Consider the following 16,449-nt stretch of genomic DNA (forward strand, 5'->3'; position numbering starts at 1 on the left):
TCAGGCCTTTTTATAGGTTTCTCATCACAAGAGTTTAACGTCACTGCCTTCTCCATGACGAGGGCTTCCGTGGCTTTGCTGTACTTAGACGTTAAGCTACTTGCTGATATACTATAATTTTGATTTGCAATTACCGAACTCTGATTCTACACTATTTTCCCCTCTAAAAATTCTATTATTAATTTTAAATTATTCTTTCTATGGCTTTTATCGCTGTAAACTGAACCGAGGTGTTACAACCTTGCATTTTTCACATGTGATTTTCACACCTTTGGCGACTTGAAGAACGTCTTGCGTGGACATTGATTTGAATCGAACAAGGAAATGGGTGTGGTTGCGGATCCCTCAGGGAGCAACTGCTTTCTGTGAACAGGGAATGATCTTCACCTCTCGCATTGGGACAAATGTCTTAATGCGTGTATTGCTGTTGAATGAACCGTTCCATAGTCCCATTGTGGTAAGTGTTCGGTTCTTGTTAGACTACCCCTCATCCAACGTTTCATTCGGACTGGACTATACTACCACCTCCTAAAATATTTACTGTTCCTCCTGTAACGGTATGCACAAAAGCTGCTAAACTATTTCAGTATCCTGTTGTTTAACGATCAGAGGCCGTGTCTGGTAAGGCAGGCAAGAAGCAAGAACTGATAGCGGTGCATTCGGCCGTGTCCCGTATCAGCTGCCCGCATCGTTTCATGGCGATCGTGTCCGGGCGCTGATTTTCCGATGTTATTGGCCGTTGCCAGTAGTGGTTGCCGCGTCGCCGCGGCTGGCGCCAGAACCCTCGCCAGCGCGTATACCATAGGGATAGGGCAGGCGCCAGAGGAAGCGTCCGGCCTGCGGAAGGGACGGAGGGAGGGCTGTGTTTATTCTTTCCCGGCGCGTCGGGCAGACTACAGGAGCGGAGTGGCGTGGAGGGGAGGGGGTGTCTGCAGAGGCGCCACCGAGAGCCGAAGGGGATGCCCCCCCGGGCAGGGTTTTTCCCTCAGGCAGACATCCAGTACCGCCGGACAGCCACTTTATCTCCAGCTGTAAGGGGACGCCTTCGAGTGGTCTCGGATAACTCGGTTTTATGTCCTCGCCTTGCCCTGGGGTGGACCCTCGCACCTTTGGTGGTGACATTTGTTACAGTAACGAAGCGACATTTTTTTCCTCTTTATTGAAAAGCCGAGTGCTGCCAAGAGAATATACAGTACAGTTTCATCTGCAAAGTGATTTTTTTTTGTGGGCACGAAAGTTCCGAGTTCCTGTTTCTGTGTAAACTTTGTAAATTTATGTGTGTTCTTACTGGGACGCAATATCTGCAAAATGCCTTCAGAATATGGTTTCCTGAGGGAGCATCTGTGAAACGCTCTACTGTTATACGTACATCTTTAACACTCTTCAGTTGTCAGTCTTCAGTTGCTATCAATATTGTAAAGATTTTAAATAAAAACAGGCTATGTTGACATAAAATATAAAATACACTACTGGCTATTAAAATTGCTACACCAAGAAGAAATGCAGATGATAAAAGGGTATTCGTTGGACAAATATATTATACTAGAACTGACATGTGATTACATTTTCACGCAATTAGGGTGCATAGATCCTGAGAAATCAGTACCCAGAACAACCACATCTGGCCGTAATAACGGCCTTGAAACGCCTGGGCATTGAGTCAGAGCTCGGATGGCGTGTACAGGTAAAGAGCTTCAACACGATACCACAGTTCTTCAAGAGTAGTGACTGGCGTATTGTGACGAGCCAGTTGCTCGGCTACCATTGACCAGACGTTTTCAATTGGTGAGAGATCTGGAGAATGTGCTGGCCAGGACAGCTGTTAAACATTTTTTGTATCCAGAAAGGCCCGTGCAAGACTTGCAACAGGCGGTCGTGCATTATCCTGCTGAAATGTAGGGTTTCGCAGGGATCGAACGAAGGGTAGAGCCACGTTTCGTAACACATGTGAAATGTAACTTCCACTGTTCAAAGTGCCGTCATTGAAAGCAAGAGATAACCGAGACGTGTAACCAATGGCACCCCATACCATCATGCCAGGCGATGACGAATACACGTTTCCAATGTGCGTTCACCGCGATGTCGCCAAACACGGATGCGATCATCATGATGCTGTAAACACAACCCATATTCATCCACAAAAATGACGTTTTGCCATTCCTGCACCCAGGTTCGTCGTTGAGTACACCATCGCAGGCGGTCCCGTCTCTGATGCAGTATCAAGGGTAACCGCAGCCATGGTCTCTGAGCTGATCGAGCTGATAGTCCATCCTGCTGCAAACGTAATCGAACTCTTCGGGCAGATGATTGTTGTCTTGCTAACGTCCCCATCTGTTGACTCAGGGATCGAGACGTGGTTGCACAATCCGTTACAGGCATGCTGATAAGATGCCTGTCATCTCGACTGCTAGTGATACGAGGCCGTTGGGATGCAGCACGGCGTTCCGTATTACCCTCCTGAACCCACCGATTCAAAAAAATTGTTCAAATGGCTCTGAGTACTATGGGACTCAACTGCTGAGGTCGTAAGTCCCCTAGAACTTAGAACTACTTAAACCTAACTAACCTAAGGACAACACACACATCCATGCCCGAGGCAGGATTCGAACCTGCGACCGTAGCGGTCGCGCGGTTCCAGACTGTAGCGCCAGAACCTCTCGGCCACCAGCGGCCGGTTCCCCACCGATTCCATATTCTGCTAACAGTCATTAGATCTCAACCAACGAAAGCAGAAATGTCGCGAAACGATGAACCGCAATCGCGATTGATTACAATCCGAACTTTATCAATGCCTTACACGAGGCATCACAACTCCGTTTCACCAGGCAACGCCGGTCAACTGCTGTTCGTGTATGAGAAATCGGTTGGAAACTTTCCTCATGTCAGCACGCTGTAGGTGTCGCCTCCAGCGCCAACCTTGTGTGAATGCTCTGAAAAAGTAATCATTTGCGTATCACAGCATCTTCTTCCTGTCGGTTAAATTTCGAATCTATAGCACGTCATTTTCGTGGTGTAGCAATTTTAATGGCCAGTAGTGTATGTATTAGGTGACCGGCGTCGGTTGTGGTACAATCATCATCGGAGCATTAATAGTCTTTAGAAATAGTAATAAAATATTTCATGGGACAAGACTTCAGTATAAACATTTAAGTGATGACGAGAAGGTAGCGAGGAGCAGGCTGCTACGTGGAGCCAGCAGACGTTGCTGGCCATCACATGGGCGGTTGCAGTTTAGTAGTGGAGGCTCCTCCCACGGTCTGCCGCATAAAGTCGTCTACAGCCAATGGCTGTAGAGTATTTCACAATAATAATACTGCACTATAGTGTTTTGATCATATGTGTAATCGGAAAAAATGTTACTGTGAGACGTTATACGAATTATGCAATTACAGGAATTTTTATTTACGATATAGAATCGAAACGGAGAAATATTCCATACTACACGGTACTCCAGTGTGCGCTGCCCCCTGTATAAGGTTGCAATAGCTACGCGCTAACACAACGCCAAATGCTTAACTTGGAGACGAAATCTGAATGAGTAAATACTGTAGTCGATCCGCGGTATTATGGAATCAGTGATAGCTTGATGGAAACCAAAATAAACAGGAAATGCTTCGCCATCGTATATGAGGGCATCCCATTACCAGTAACAACGTTAAGCTTAAACCGTGCGTCAAAACACGTCACACATCGTAAAATGAGAATGAAGTTTCGTGAGCCGGCCGCGGTGGTCTCGCGGTTAAGGCGCTCAGTCCGGAACCGGGCGACTGCTACGGTCGCAGGTTCGAATCCTGCCTCGGGCATGGATATGTGTGACGTCCTTAGGTTAGTTAGGTTTAAGTAGTTCTAAGTTCTAGGGGACTGATGACCACAGATGTTAAGTCCCATAGTGCTCAGAGCCGTTTGAACCATTTGAACCAATGAAGTTTCGTGAGATAAAATGTAATCTGTAACATTATGAGCAGAAGTGCAGGTTACATGACCCTGTGTTAGTTTAATAAAGCACGTGTAATGAAGCATAAATGTTTATTTGACTTACAATTATAAAAAGTGGCAATAATAAAATGTGCGTCAAAATACGTGATATACTGTAAAATGAAACAAAATTGCGGTAGCTAAAATGTAATCTCTAACGATAAAAGCAGAAGTGCAAGTTGCGTATTCATCTGTCAATTTAATAAAATGTGTGTAGTGAAGTATACATGTGTATTTGACATTTTATAACTATATGAAGTGGTAACATCAGAAATCATCAAGACAACAGTTATCTAGGAAATGGATGTACTGCTTCTTGTCGATTGACGAAGCATGTGGAATGAAATAGACGTAACCATACGTACGAATGTGCGAAGCATGACTTCATGTAAACGTCATTTGGTTGTGCAGTTAATGAGGCATTAACATTGGCAACTCATCATAGGTATACAGAACCTGGCATCCCAGAACTAGGCACCAAGGCGTTGTCGAACTCAGTTCCCCTCGACGAAGTTGAACACCTATCACAGAAACGGATCAGCATTTTTGGCCCTCTACGGCTTCTTCTAGTGTGTTGGAAACTATGCTGTGATGTCTTAGCAGCCTTTTCCATATATTCCTTTCCTCGTCGATTCTCAGGAGAATCGCCTCATTCCTTCCCATGTCAGACCAACATTCTTCGGTAGCACCACATCGCAAACGCTTCGATTCCCTTCTTTTTCGGTTTTCCCACAGTCCATGTTTCACTACGGCACAACGCTGTGGTCCAAACATACATTCTCAGAAATTTCTTCCTGAAAGTAGTGCTTATGTTTGATACTAGGAGACCTCTTATGGTCAATAATGTCCTTTTTTCCAGTGCTAGCCTGTTTTTGATGTCATCCTTGCTCCATCCGTCATTGGTTATCTTATGCCTAGGTAGCAGAATTCCTTAAATTCATCTACTTTGTGACCATCAGTCCTGATGTTAAGTTTCTCGCTGTTCTCATTTCAGCTACTTCCAATTACTTTCGTCTTTCTTCCATTTACTCTCAATCCATATTCAGTACTCATTAGACTGTTCATTCCATTCAGCAGATCCTGTAACACATCTTCACTTTCATTCAGGATAGTAATCTCATCAGCGAATCATACCATTGATATCCTTTCACCTTGAATTTTAATTCCACAGTTGAACATTTATTTCCATCACTGCTTCCTCGATGTACAGATTGAACAGTAGGAGCGAAGGACTACATCACTGTCTCACACTCTTTTTAATCCGAGCACTTCGTTCTTGGCCATCCACTTCTATTATTCCCTTTTGGCTGGTGGACCCGACTCTCCCTATAGCTTACCCCTATTTTTTTCGGAATTTCGAACATCTTGCACCATTTTACTTTGTCGAACACTTTTCCCGGCCGCGCGGTTAAGGGCGCTACACTCTGGAACCGCACGACCGCTACGGTCGCAGGTTCGAATCCTGCCTCGGGCATGGATGTGTGTGATGTCCTTAGGTTAGTTAGGTTTAAGTAGTTCTAAGTTCTAGGGGACTTATGACCACAGCAGTTGAGTCCCATAGTGCTCAGAGCCATTTGAACCATTTGAACACTTTTCCCAGGTCGAAAAATTCTGTTAACATGTCTTCATTTTTCTTTTGTCTTGCTTCCGTTACCAGCCGCATAGTCAGAATTGCCTCTCTCGTGCGAATACCTTTTCTAAAGCCAAACTGATCGTCATTTAGGACATTCTCAATTTTCATTTCCTTCATTCTATTATTCTCGCCAGAAACTTTTATGCGTGACCTGTTAAACTGATTCTGCGATGTTTCTCTCACTTGTCAGCTCCTGCTGTCTTCGGAATTGTGTGGATGATATTTTCCCGAAAGTCAGGAGGCATGTCGCAAGACTCATACATTCTAGGCACCAACGTGAATAGTCGTTTTATTCCCACTTCTCCCAATGATTTTAGAAATCATGATGGAATGTTATCTATCCCTTTTGCTTTATTTGATCTCAATTTCCCTAACGCTCTATTAAATTCAGATTCTGATACTAGATCCCCTATCGGTTCTAAATCGCCTCCTCTTTTTTCCAGTTTTTTCTTGTATCACGTCAGACAAATATTAGCCCTCATAGAGGCTTTCAACGTATTCTTCCCACCTATCCGTTCTCATCTCTGCATTTAATAGTGGAATTTCCGTTGGTCTCTTAATGTTACTACTCTTGTTTTAATGTCACCGAAGGTTGTTTTGGCTTTCCTCTATGCTGAGACTGTATTTCCGACAGTCATTTCTTTTTCGATTTCTTCACATTTTTCATGGAGCCATTATGTCTTAGTTTCCTTTCACTTCCTATTTATTTTAATCCTCAGCAATTTGTATCTGCATTCCTGAGTTTGCAGGAACATATTTGTACGTCCTCCTTTCATCGATCATCTGAAGTAATTTTTCTGTTCCCCATGGTTTCTTCACAGTTACCGTCTTTGTACCTATGTTTTGTTTTCCAGCTTCTGTGATAGCGCATTTTAGAGATGTCATCCCACTTCTTTGCATATAGAATCTTCCTGATTCATGTCGTAAATTTCAGCCTACTCTTCATCACTGTTTTTCCAAGTATACCTCCTCCTCTTGTGATTCTTGAATAGAGTATTCGCTGTTACTAGATGAAATTTATTACAGAACTTAATTTCCCCTCTCTTATTCCTTGCCCAAAGCCCATATTCTCCTGTAACCTTTTCTTCTCCTCCTTCTCCTGCAACTGCATTGCAGTACCCCACAAATATTAGATTTTGATCTTCCTTTATGTACTGTGCCACCCTTTCAATATTCTCATATACTTTCTCTATCTCTTCATCTTCAGCTTGCGACGTCGGCGAGTGTTCCTGGGCCATCGTTGTCGGTATTGGTTTGCTGTCGATTCTGGTAAGAACAACCCTGTCACTGAACTGTTCACAGTAACACAATCTTTGCCCTATATTCCTGTTCATAACGAATCCTACTTCTGTTACACTGTTTTTTGCTGCTGTTGATATTACCCTACACTCATCTAACCAGAAATCCTTCTCTTCTTTTCATTTCACTTCATTGATCCCTACTACGTCTACATTGAGCTTTAACATTTACCTTTTCAGATTTTCTAGTTTCCATATCACATTCATGCTTCTGATATTCCACGCCCCGCCTCGTAGAACGTTATATTTTCGTTGATTATTCAGTCTTTTTCTCATAGCCACTTCCCATTTGGCAGTCCCCTCCCGGAACTATGGATAGTAGATTATTCCGGAATCTTTTGCCAATGGAGAGATCATCATGACTCTTTTCAATTACAGGCCATATGTCCTGTGGATACATGTTACCTATTTTTAATGCAGTGGTTTCCATAGCCTTCTGCAGTCTCATGCTGACTCTTCCGCCTTTATGGGGAGTTTCCTACCCCTAGGACGAAAGAGTGCCCTAAACCTCTGTCCGCTCCTCTTACAAGGCCTTTGGCAGAATGAGGGTGATTTCTTATGCTGGAAATCTTCGGCCGCCAATGCTGATTAATAATTAAAATTTAAGCAGTGACGCGATTCGAATCCGCACCGAGGACGTTTTGATTTTTCATCAAAGACGCTACCCCTTTTTATTTTTTATTTATTTATTTATTTATTTTTTGTTCTTTGTTGATCGTTGTGTTTGGTCGTTGCGGACGTCACATGACATCCGTTCAAGTTCGTTTGTTGATTCTTCCATTCAGTTTTTTTATTACAGAGGCCAATCCCTAGACCACGCGTGTGCTCCGCGGTCAATGGTGGAATAACCTGCTACATAGGTGAAGACGTACCTGGACGATCAAGAGTAATTAGAGCAGCGGTGCATCCTCCTGCATCGTTCTACGAAGCACATTTTCCGTTTCCCGTATACATCGCTCTCGCGTAAGAAAGTCCCGAAATAATTCGATTTGTTTACGTAGTGCAGGATGCGACGCTCGTTGCACGTATTATAGACGTGATAACAGCACAATAAAATAAAAAAATAAAAAAAGGTTTCATTACCGATTTCTCCCACTACTGCTGTTCCTTGACAACTCGGCCAGGCCTCGGGTTACGACCTCTGCCCACTCTAACCTTCCCGCCTTCCCTTCCAAGCTCTTCTTCCTGAAAAAAGAAATGAGCAGGACACCTGGGTTCGTATACCAGTGAGAAAAATTTAAAAAAATTGTCGAGCGGCCGCTCACTTCAATTGGGAAATTCGGGTTACAGTCCCGTCCGGCACAAATTTTCAGTGTCGTGGTTCTAATACACAGCCGAAGGCGGTTCATCTTCGCAACTAAGAATCCATTTCCTGCAAATGACTTACAGTAGACTTAAGAATGACTACAGCAGCTACTTGCGGGCACCGGTAACGCTAAGCCACAGCTGCTTTCACAAACTGACTTGTAAGAGCCACACGAAGATTTCAGATTAACGTTAGAACCTTCATATTCTAAACTCAACTACGCTTATTAGCTATCGCACACTCAATGTGCATCTCCTATAAATAGTAGGTGCATGTGTGATTCTTTCTTTATTTAGTTCCTACATTCTGTATTAATAACTGGCAATCATTGTGTAATTTCCATGAAATTAGTTGTTTCCCCAACTATTGTGTTGACTGTAGCGTATTCACCTTAGAATCATCGTGTCATCGTTACCAAACTGATGGTGTTTTAATTGAGTTGTAACCAGTTTTACTATTTCACTAATGTAACATTCATCTCATCATCACTTAAAACTTCCGGCCTATTAGGCCGTGGTCAACGTATAAGACTTTCTCCGAACGTTTCCTCTACGATTGCTGGAGACATCTTCAGAGGTAAAATGGCTAACTGCAACCGGAACTCGAGGGAGCGCCTATTATACGGGGTGGTCTATTGATAGTGACTGGGCCAAATATCTCACGATATAAGCATCAAACGAAAAAACTACAAAGAAAGAAACTCGTATAGCTTGAAGGGGGAAACCAGATGGTACTATGGTTGGCCCGCTAGATGGCGCTGCCATAGGTCAACCGGATATCAACTGCATTTTTTGAAATAGAAGCCCCCATTTTTTATTACATATTATGTGTGTGAAATCTTATGGGACTTAACTGCTAAGGTCATCAGTCCCTAAGCTTACACACTACTTAACCTAAATTATCCTAAGGACAAACACACACACCCATGCCTGAGTGAGGACTCGAAACCTCCTCCAGGATCAGCCGCACAGTCCATGACTGCAGCACCTTGGACCGCTCTATTAATATTCGTGTAGTACGTAAAGTAATATGAATGTTTTACTTGGACCACTTTTTTCGCTTTGTGATAGATGGCGCTGTAATAGTCACAAACGTATAAGTACGTGGTATCACGTAACATTCCGCCAGTGTGGACGGTATTTGGTTCGTGATACATTACCCATGTTAAAATGGACCATTTACCAATTGCGGAAAACGTCGATATCGTGTTGATGTATGGCTATTGTGATCAAAGTGCCCAACGGGCGTGTGCTATGTATGCTGGTCGGTATCCTGGGCGACATTATCCAAGTGTCCGGACCGTTCGCCGGATCGTTACGTTATTTAAGGAAACAAGAAGTGTTCAGCCACATGTGAAACGTCAACCACGACCTGCAACAAATGATGATGCCCAAGTAGGTGTTTTAGCTGCTGTCGCGGCTAATACGCACATCAGTAGCAGACAAATTGTGCGAGAATCGGGAATTTCAGAAACGTCTCAGTGAATTTTATTTCGAGATAACCTTTTGGTAAAGATGTTCCGCTACATCAGATTTATCCGTATCTCAACGAGACGGGCGTAAACACTTCTTCTTGTGGTACCAATGTAAACCAGTCCACAGCTACAATGGATTTTATATACACCCGGTTAACGAAAGGATGTAGTAGATCTTTTGCCGATCTTAAACATTGTTAAATCTTCCTGGTGGGCCTGAAAGTATTTTCCGTATCGTGCTTTCTCAACTCTTTCCCACTGCTATCTGTAATCGTACTGACGAACGGAAGCAGAACATTTCCCTTGGGCGGTCGTCGTTCCTCATTGGTCCTCATTCTCCTCTTAGGGCGAAGTGCTCTATCTCCTTGTTAGAAGAACCATTCTTCTTGAGTGTCGACCGTAGATGTTCAAGCTTATCTTTCGAGCAAGTCGGCTACCTCTGAAGATGTTTCCCGCTGTCGGAGAGGAAACCTTAGGAAAAAAGTTTTGTACATCGACCACGGCCTCATAGCCCGAAAGTTTTATGTAATGCTAGTACCAGCCGTGGAAGCTTACATTGTATGATTCCTCTTATCATTTGTCCTCTTCATGTTTAATTTGAAGTCTATAGGTTCTTACGATATGTAGGGCTTTATAGCGACCATTACTCATTCCGCACTTTGATGAATTCTTATTCATGTCACCTTTGTGAGTCGCAGCATCCATGTTTCACGTATGTTTGGGCCGCCCGTGCGTAATTAAATCAGTTTATTTATTTATCCGCTGTGTGACGCGTGTAATTAAATTTAAGTGATGCTTTTGCGAGGGATCTCTTCGTCGGCAAGGCCATCCAGTACAGATCAGTCTCACATTTACACGGATATGTCTACTAGTTAGCCGTGCCTTCATGCCCACGAGAAACAGCCGACACAGGAGTGAAAGTGATTCATCGAACATCTCATCCTCCAGTATTACTGACACGTTCGCCAGTAATTCAGAAATGCCAGTCAGGTTGAGCCGACGATCGCTTCTTGCTACAGCGGATGGGGAAGGCAGGCGACGCCGTGGCCACAGCTCTGCTATGACGTCACGGCAGGTAGGCGAGTTGCAAACGATCCGCGCGAGCCGCCTTTGTCGCCGCCTCTCGCGCTTAACGACCCGCTAATTCGCGCCGCGCCTGCCGCTGTTTCCCCACACCCTGGCCGTCACTTTCTGGGCCTCTATTACGGCAGCCAATTTCGCTCACCTGTCGCTGCAGGTGGCGCAGCCGACGCGACGGCGTGAAGACTGTAATCGAAAGCGGTTCGCTACGTACTTCCTCAAGGGAGCCTTCTGTGAACTTCAGAGGCGAGCTGACTTTGCTACTTGAGCAGCGACAACAGTTGCGCGCGCTATAACACTCGTTGCGCCTCTGCCTGTGTTACATTCATTACAGAGAAAGTTACTGCAAGAATTACGTTTTGTTGCTACAGGATACTTCAGGAGAAATGACTTCATGACAGTTCGGCATGTACGGAGTGTTAAAGGAGGTCTAGTAAGTATTTGAGGCGGCGGTAGTCTAGATTAGTGCTTCCCCTACTTTTCTACCTGGTGGGACACTTTGCAACCCCAGAATGTGTCAAGCCACTCTATATTTTATTTACTTATTTGTGTATTTGTTCCTTCTTTCGAAAAACTTCGTCTTACAATGGTATACAGTCCACACTTTAATAAATTAGTGTTGTCAAATGTAGAGTAATAAAAAATTATAACGTTTCAAAGGACTTAGTAGCATGTGTCTCCCTCTTCCGTGCTGTCTGCGCCCTCCCTCCGTGAAACTGTCACACACCACCCCCAGGGAGTAGCGCCCCACGGGTTGGGAATAGCTGGTCTAGACTAATTTGAAAAAACAATCTATTCCATACAAATTTTTCTTCAGTATACAGTTCTGCAGCCTCAAAAATTGTATGTAATGCACAAACAGCAGTAGTCTAGAATGAGATTTTCACTCTGCAGCGGAATGTGCTCTAATATGAAACTTCCTGGCAGATTAAAACTGTGTGCTGGACCGAGACTCGAACTCGGTACCTTTGCTTTTCGCGGGCAAATGCTCTACCAACTGAACTACCTAAACACGACTCACGCCCCCTCCTCACAGCTTCCCTTCTGCCAGTACCCCGCCTCCTACCTTCCAAACTTTACAGAATCTCTCCTGGGAACCTTGCACAACTAGCACTCCTGAAAGAAAGGATATTGCGGAGACATGGCTTGGCCACAGCCTGGGGGATGTTTCCAGAATGAAGCTGTGAGGACGGGGCGTGAGTCGTGCTTGGGTAGCTCAGTTGGTAGAGCATTTACCCGCAAAATGCAAAGGTCCCGAGTTGGAGTCTCGGTCCGGCACTCAGTTTTAATCTGCCAGGAAGTTTCATATCAGCGCACACTCAGCTGCAGAGTGAAAATCTCATTCTGGAAACATTCCCCCGGCTGTGGCTAATATCCTTTCTTTCAGGAGTGCTAGTTCTGCAGGGTTCACAGGAGAGCTTCTGTAAAGTTTGGAAGGTAGGAGGCGAGGTACTGGCAGAAGTGAAGCAGCTGTTGTCTAACTTGTATTGCTTAGAGAGATACAGATTGCTAGAATGTAATTCAAAGAAATACTCACAGAAGGTGTTAAGCGAAGGCAAATGATCAAGCTCAAAGTTGATTTTAAAAAATTCAACTTTTGGCATCACTGCACTTTCGAATTCTCTTCACAAACTACATGTAGCTCTTCAGGGGTCATGTTGTTGATCTTTACTGAGGCCAGAGCAGCTCATAATCCAAACAGCCAATTCGTCTCCTATGTTTACGTTTTGCTTACATATTTCGCTTTCCAACCATTACGACAGGCAACAATCTGAAGATACCTTCATGGCCGTGAAACGTAGCTATTCTTACTGATCCACCTTCTGTGCAATGTTACATTTATACACTCCTGGAAATGGAAAAAAGAACACATTGACACCGGTGTGTCAGACCCACCATACTTGCTCCGGACACTGCGAGAGGGCTGTACAAGCAATGATCACACGCACGGCACAGCGGACACACCAGGAACCGCGGTGTTGGCCGTCGAATGGCGCTAGCTGCGCAGCATTTGTGCACCGCCGCCGTCAGTGTCAGCCAGTTTGCCGTGGCATACGGAGCTCCATCGCAGTCTCTAACACTGGTAGCATGCCGCGACAGCGTGGACGTGAACCGTATGTGCAGTTGACGGACTTTGAGCGAGGGCGTATAGTGGGCATGCGGGAGGCCGGGTGGACGTACCGCCGAATTGCTCAACACGTGGGGCGTGAGGTCTCCACAGTACATCGATGTTGTCGCCAGTGGTCGGCGGAAGGTGCACGTGCCCGTCGACCTGGGACCGGACCGCAGCGACGCACGGATGCACGCCAAGACCGTAGGATCCTACGCAGTGCCGTAGGGGACCGCACCGCCACTTCCCAGCAAATTAGGGACACTGTTGCTCCTGGGGTATCGGCGAGGACCATTCGCAACCGTCTCCATGAAGCTGGGCTACGGTCCCGCACACCGTTAGGCCGTCTTCCGCTCACGCCCCAACATCGTGCAGCCCGCCTCCAGTGGTGTCGCGACAGGCGTGAATGGAGGGACGAATGGAGACGTGTCGTCTTCAGCGATGAGAGTCGCTTCTGCCTTGGTGCCAATGATGGTCGTATGCGTGTTTGGCGCCGTGCAGGTGAGCGCCACAATCAGGACTGCATACGACCGAGGCACACAGGGCCAACACCCGGCATCATGGTGTGGGGAGCGATCTCCTACACTGGCCGTACACCACTGGTGATCGTCGAGGGGACACTGAATAGTGCACGGTACATCCAAACCGTCATCGAACCCATCGTTCTACCATTCCTAGACCGGCAAGGGAACTTGCTGTTCCAACAGGACAATGCACGTCCGCATGTATCCCGTGCCACCCAACGTGCTCTAGAAGGTGTACGTCAACTACCCTGGCCAGCAAGATCTCCAGATCTCTCCCCCATTGAGCATGTTTGGGACTGGATGAAGCGTCGTCTCACGCGGTCTGCACGTCCAGCACGAACGCTGGTCCAACTGAGGCGCCAGGTGGAAATGGCATGGCAAGCCGTTCCACAGGACTACATCCAGCATCTCTACGATCGTCTCCATGGGAGAATAGCAGCCTGCATTGCTGCGAAAGGTGGATATACACTGTACTAGTGCCGACATTGTGCATGCTCTGTTGCCTGTGTCTATGTGCCTGTGGTTCTGTCAGTGTGATCATGTGATGTATCTGACCCCAGGAATGTGTCAATAAAGTTTCCCCTTCCTGGGACAATGAATTCACGGTGTTCTTATTTCAATTTCCAGGAGTGTATTATGTGTCATCGTTCTTGTAGCCAAAGAAACGTATCCCAAAAATGCTAGATAGTCGTTTTAAAGAACATCTAGATAAGGAGACCCTGCACTAGCACAAGAAGCCCAGTCAACTGAATGTGTACTATAACACAGCACACGTTTACAGAAAAGAGTTCATTAAAATGCGTCTCCACAAATTTATGTGCGTCCTCGGCAGACCACCATTTTGAGTTACGAGTGTTGTTGACACCATCACGAGTGAAAGCAGGTACATCAATCAGCAGTGTTAATCGGATTGCTCGGCGTTTTTGATTACTCAAGACGAAATTTCCACTGTCTACCTTCATCTGCGTCTGCAAGGTGCTGAATTCCCTGTAAGTGCTAAGGACAGAGGCCTTTCATACGAAATGTTCGCCATATTCTTTTATGCCCAACACCTACAAAACAGAAATTCTGCGTGTGCTTGTGGAAGTACTGCGTTCCACTCATTGAATATTGTCTTCTACACCAACCACTCTCTCTTCATTTGCCATTTCCTGTGAAACACCGGACTCACGCAGTTAAGTGAAAACAAAAGCAAAAACTCTTCGATGTGGTACTATGCAGTTAGGAAATTGTCTACTACAGATGTGATTGCACTTCAAAATCTCCATATCGGCATACTCAGACTTTGTAAATACGTATTATTCTTCAGCGACACAGTTCCATTGCCTAAAAAATCAAAATCACAGAAAAAATACATTTATGTAGAGTCAAGCACGACTTCAAAACGTGAATTTTAAAATAAAAATTGCAATGGACTCATGTACCAACAAAGAAAATGAAACCTTATGTCTGTAGCCGGCTGAATTTCCCTAACCAAAAAATTTGAACCCATCTTACATGGTGTAGAAAAATATCCGCTACCAGTCACGATAAAAGGTTATTTATTTGTCACACGACCCGTTTCAGGCTTGCGCACATCCTCATGTGTTTATACATTCATTTACATGTTTATACTGTTGGAGATCACTGTATTGAAAAAAGAAAAAAAATATTTTCTGTTTACTACACAGATACAAGTTGGACAATTGTAAGTGGTAAGGCAGCATTTGACGAAAATATATCAGCGAAAATATATCTGTACTTACATAAATATGAAGCACCACTATTACAGTTATGCTGTGGTGACAGTTTTGCCACTTAGTTACACACTTATTGCCATTTTCACGTGCATATTTCAGTTTTACCAAGTATAGCTTCGTATTTCACTATTATGAGGTGCACTCGTGAAATACTGAAATATGGAGCTGTACTTGGTAAAACTCAAATATGGACGTGAAAATGACATTAAATGTGTAACTAAGTGGCAAAACTGTCACCACAGCATAACTGTAATAGTGGTGCTTCATCTTTATGTAAGTACAGATATATTTTCGCTGATATATTTTCATCAAACGCTGCCTTACCACTTACAATAGTCCCACTTGTATCTGTGTAGTCACCAGAATTTTTTTTTTTTTATACAGTGATCTCCAACAGTATGAACATGTAAATGAATGCATAAACACCTGAGGAAGGGCGCAAGCCCGAAACCGGTCGTGTGTCAAATAAATAACCTTTAATTTTGACTGGTAGCGGATATTTTTCTACACCCTATAAGGGAACAGTCACGGAGTTCGACAGCATCTACTATGGATAAATTTCATTCCATCTTAAATGGAACTGTGTATCAAAAAACACACTCTAAGACAAAAAAAGAAAAAAAAGGAAGAAAAAGCGACGCGCCATGAACGAATCATCCGAATGGGACGGAAATCGGTACCGTACATATGACGAACTTCCACAGACGAACATACTACTACAAGTTCAGATAAACTGAATGATTTATTCAAGAGAAAGAGATTCACAAACCGTGCAAGTCAGTAATGCCTAAGTCCACCTCTCGCCCTTATGAAAGCACTTATTGGGTTTGGCATTGACGGAGTTACCTGATGTCCTCCTGAGGGATATTGTGCCAGATTCTGTCCAACTAGCGCGCTAAACCGTCATAATCCAGAGCTTGTTAGAGGGCCCTGGCCATAGTGCTCCAAACTTTCTCAACTGGGGACAGATCTGGGAACACTGCTGGCCGGAGTACGCTTTGGCAAACACGAAGACCAGTAGCAGAAACTCTCACTCTGGAAAGGCATTATCTTGCTGAAATGCGAACCCGTGATGAATTGCTATGAAGGGCAACAAAACGGGTCCAAAATACCGTCGACGAACCGCTCTGCTGCAAGGGTGCCGCTCATGACAAGCAAAATAGTCCTGCTGCGGAAACAAATGGCACCTTCCATTCGAACCGCAATGATCAGCGAAGGCGTGTCTGGAGATGCCCCAGACAGTGACGGTAGACCTACCCGAGTACCGGCCGCCCTGCGTCCCGACTGCTGGGAGTGATGCTGGAGTGTGT

This window comes from Schistocerca nitens, chromosome 5, assembly GCF_023898315.1.
Source record: "Schistocerca nitens isolate TAMUIC-IGC-003100 chromosome 5, iqSchNite1.1, whole genome shotgun sequence".
NCBI lineage: Eukaryota > Metazoa > Arthropoda > Insecta > Orthoptera > Acrididae > Schistocerca > Schistocerca nitens.